Below are 5,219 nucleotides of genomic sequence, written 5' to 3'. Positions count from 1 at the left end.
ACAGTAGTTCTCAACCTGTGGGTCATGACCCCTCTGGGCGTCACATATCAGATATTCTGCACATTATATATTTACATTATAATTCATAACAGTAGCAAAATTACAGTTATGAAGTAGCAATGAAATAATTTTATGGTTGGGGGTCACCACAGTATGAAGGACTGTATTAAAGGGTCACAGCATTAGGTAGGTTGAAAAGAATTGATAGAAGGCAGGATGTTGAGACATAATGAGGCAGATATGCTTGGAGAACTCTGTGGTACCCTACGTGTTTCAGGAACAAAGAAAGGTAAAGTACTCCATGGATCTGTCATGAATCTGCTAAGGACCCAAAAGCCTAAGCCAAGTGGAGGCCAGCTCTCCCACATCCTTCTCCAAGCATCGTTTTTGAAGTACAATAAAATGGTTTTGCCCTAGTCTTAGCTAATCCTTTCTGAGAAAAAAAGAATTTGTAGTGGATGGGGAAATAAAAGGGTAAGTTACCAACACCTGCCCAGATAGAAGGGATCCAGTCAGGTTTAAAAATGTCATTAAATTTTCACTGAAGATGGAGAGGAAGTGAAGCACCTAACGTTGAATTATTATTATTTTTTAATCTCTATTCTCATTCTTTATGCTCTTAAGAAAGAGATGGGTCAGTGCCCTCAAAAGTAAAGGGAATAGAAGAAAAGTGCAATGAAGCACTCAGGCAGATAAATAAAACATGTGAAAGTATAAATGGTGCTTTCTGAGCAATGGGATCCCAAACGCCCATCGTGGCCTTGAGATTTATATGTCTGAATATCACAGATGCTCGCTTGCTTTATTCATGCCTTGAAAAGAGAGAGGCAGGTGCCTGACCACCAGTAAATCATTAACTCCCTACAGAAGAACCATTGCTGTGAAGACAGGATTTATATATGTGCATGAATGCACACCTCACATGCCACACAAATGCACAAATTTGCATCATTAAATCATTACAGAACAAATACTGTTAAAGACATGGGACACACATGTACCAACACACCATATACATACACATACTGTATACCATGCACACACACTCTGAAGAGAGAGAGGCAGGTACCTAACCACCAGTACCTGTCATGAAATCATAATAGAAGCATCATAGCTAGAAAGAAAGGACTTAGACAGACATGTGTATGCACACATACTATATAGTATATGTGTACTATACATACACATATGCACATACCATACATGTATATGTGTCATTTAAAAGTACCATTGTTAGAAAGATAGGACTTACATATTTACACCAACACATATAGACACATAATACACACACATACACATACATGTCATTAAACCATAATAGACACACTATTGTTAAAGAAACAGAATTTATACACATGCATAGACACCCACATAGACACATATAAGCTTGTACAAAACATACAGACATACTTACACCATACCAAACACATACATATACATATCACACACATGCACATACTACATACGCTCACACACCCCACAGGCATATACATACACCCACACATATACTCTTATATACACACACAATCCCAAGAAGTTAGCTTTTAACACAAAAACATAGAATCAACACCAAATGAACTCTGCAAGTTATATTTATGTGTGTTTAATAATAATAATTTAAGAAAAAGAGGTCATAAAGGATGAGAAGGGAACCTGGGAAGAGTTGGAAGGGGAGAAAGTGGAATGGAAAATATGTGAATACAGCATTCATTTATGAAATTCTCAAAAAAAAAAAAACATGGAAAACTACTGGCAAAGTGCAGCTCCCTGTACACACACATCCACACGGCTTCAGAGGTGTGAGCGTAATCCTGCTGGTATCCCGCAGGGAAGCCCTACAGGACACACGTGGTAAAGATACTTGCTTAATTTCAGAGTCTGGCCTCAAGAATGCGGCCTGGGTATCACCAAAAGGCCCATGTTGAGGTCTCATGTGACAACATTTTTATATGGGGCTGTGATGTTATCAGCTGCTAACGTGGAGAGAGAACTATCCATAGTAAAAGGCATTTACCTATCATTGTGCCAGGAAATTAGGTTTTCTTCTGAAAAAATGTGACTGTTCACCTGCATATTCTTTGCTTTCTAATCCCTTGGGTGCCACAGACTTGATGTGAGGCTCCCCCACCCCCAACTCCTTTTTGGCAACTAGAATGTCAAGGTGCCCAAGAGGACCGAGGGTTTGGCAGGATGCTACTCGTGAGTTCAAGGTGCCTGTACCTGGCAGCCAGCACCACAACTTATTTTGAAAACATTCATTTGGGCTGAAATGGTAAATCTGTATTTATCTTCTTAAAATGCTCCCAAACGGGGAAAAAGAGCCTTGGTTCAGAAAGCATAGAGACCAGAGAGAAGAAGGCAGCAAAATCTGCTTTTCCCAATAATTTATCTTCTTTGATACCTCCCAGTGGGCACTGGGCACACTTACAGTCTGTGTTTTGAAAGATAAAATGAATATTTCATTTAACCAGCTGTATTCCAGAGTTTGTAACCAGCCAAAGCCCTGTTTCGAAGAGCAAGAGAGTACACTGCTCCTTGTCATGTGTAAGTCTGCAAAGAAACTGATTGTCAAATGAGACACGGTGGACTCCACCTCTGAATATTATAGCACGCACCACTTTTGGAGTCTCTGCTGTTTTTACCGCATCTATTTGGGGTTCACATTGCTTTAGTTACTGTGTTTGCTACCTAGGAAGTCGTATCACCATTTCATACTTAAATGTTTTTCCAAAAGGAAGTAATCTGATAAATAAGAAAACGTGGAATGCGTGAAGGATTGTGGGATATTAATGAGACACAGTCCTTGAATTTTTCCCCAAAGGAATAATACAGTGGTGACAATGAGCTTTTAATGCAATCCTTATGTGATAATATTTTTATGGATTTACAAATCATTGTTTCTCAATAGGATCCTAATGAAAAACAATACTATCAGTTTTTTGGTTTTGTTATTCTTATTTGCAGCTGTTTACTCCTTCTTGTTTTCTTGTTAACAGTGTATCCAGGCCTGGTGAGATGGCTTACCTGGTAAAGGCACAGGCTGCAGAGTCAGCCAGCCTGAGTCCAATACTCAGCAACACCTGACACTATGTCCAGCTTTCTTTGACCATAATACCACCCAAAAGAAAACAAGATTCCCTCTGTTCAATTAACTGCTTTCTAGTCAGACCTAGATTTTAATCTGGACATAGTCAATAACCTAAATCATTGTGAACATGTAGTTTCTCCCTCCTCCATGGCCAATGTGTATTTAGCTTGAAATCAATCTATATCTATCATGTACTAATCATTTATCAATTATATATTTACCTCCTATCATCTATTTACTTATTATCATCTATCTATCTATCTATCCATCTACCTATCTATCTAGCTATCTATAATCTATCTATCTATCTATCTATCTATCTATCTATCTATCTATCTTTCTATCTATATGTATTTCTGGTATTTCACTACAGGGAAGATGGGATGTTAGCATGGTGGGGGAAGGACCTTATTCAATATTTGATACTACCATGTTTTCTAACAAATTAAGAAAAGATCTAAAAAGTCAAGTTGAGATGTAATTGAATTTCAGAGGTAAGGTGAATATCATGGTAGAATATGTGTGATTCCCTTGGTTCAATTCACAGCAAAACATACCACACACACACACACAGACACACACACACACACACACACACACACACACACACACACACACTCACTCACTCACTCAGAAAGAGGGAAGGAAAGACAGAGAGACACAGAGAGAGGTAGATGAGACATTGATTATGATTATGTCATGCAGACTTGGGGATTAAAGCTTCCTTATCTTACATTATGCAGCCCTGGTCACCTTTGCTCATACAGATTCAGGATCCTTTTAAAAATAAACAGGACTCTGAGCTCATCTCTCCTGCCCTTATTTTCACATTCAAGAAGCACTGGTTTTAGTATCAAGTTCAAAACTCTAGTTAAGGATGCTGAGGGCAAGCTTTTCTTATCCTCTTCAGGATGAAGGTTGGTATGCAGATGTGAAACCTGGGATTAACAGCACATTGTCCTCACTAGGGGACTCAGACAATAGGCTGAGGCTAGCACTCTGGAAGCCAGGGAGAAAAAGGATGGAGAAACCAGGTCTGGTTCATGCCAGGACTGTTTACAGCAGCCAGTTGAGTCCTGCTTTCAGAACTGCCACTCAAAGTTCTGTCCATTATTTTATGCTGGTGCTTTCCTGAAGCATCATGGACCTTAGAATTCTCAGGAAGAAATACCACCCTCATACATAAATACTTTCTTGCAGGATTAACTATCTAAGCAAACTATTTCCCCAAATTTCACTAAAGGAATCTGGTTACCTAGAAACTGTCTCTCTGGATCATCCATCTAATCTTCCACTGCATTCAGTTTTTCATTAAACTGCCTATTAATTGTCCAGGTGTGAGAGAACTTATGCCAAATACCAACTTAATTTGGTTTCCCTTGTATCCCATTAGAGGAGAGGCAGCCGCTCTCATTGTTGGTGTATGCCCACTCTAAGCTTGGCCATGGCCTGGTTCAGGATACAAGCCTGAGCCAAAGCCAAGAAAAAAGCATCCCACTGTCCGGCTGTGACAGATACTCCCACTGGTAGAAATGTACCTGAAGACAGCTTCTTAGACCAGCTTGCTTAGACCAGCCAGTCCTCTCAATAGGATTGTCCCAATATTATTAAGAGAGATTATGCAGACTGTACAGCAGTCCTATCTACAAAGACAGAACAGGAGTGAGACGGTGGCCCTGGAAGACACTGCTCAGGGCAGGATACACATGGCACACACTGATGAAAGACATCTTGACACAGACACTGCAGCCGGAAGCCAGGGTGGGGAAGCAGAGTCTGAAGGCCTGGAGATATTTGTCTCCTCTGGTGAGGCATTCCAGGAGCTTACCAGTGATTGTTCTTCTGTGCTTACCATGACATCGGACAAACCACAGCATCCTTGCCGTGTTTCTTTTCTTCTTCCCGCCATCTTTCTCAATCTAGGGTATTTTCTGACATATAAAACTAAAACATTTTTAACGTGACTTAAAGACATAATGTGTTTCAGATATTGTGGTATCAAGCATTTCCATTTATTCTGAAACAAGGTAACCTGTTTTTAAAGTCTCTAGCAAAACAACTCAAAGGTTCTCCTATGTGTCTTTTTAACTATGTGAGTTGTTGCGTCCGGACTCTAAGATGGTGCCTCTTC

This window comes from Peromyscus eremicus, chromosome 19, assembly GCF_949786415.1.
Source record: "Peromyscus eremicus chromosome 19, PerEre_H2_v1, whole genome shotgun sequence".
Lineage (NCBI taxonomy): Eukaryota > Metazoa > Chordata > Mammalia > Rodentia > Cricetidae > Peromyscus > Peromyscus eremicus.
This window is presented reverse-complemented; position numbering follows the sequence as displayed.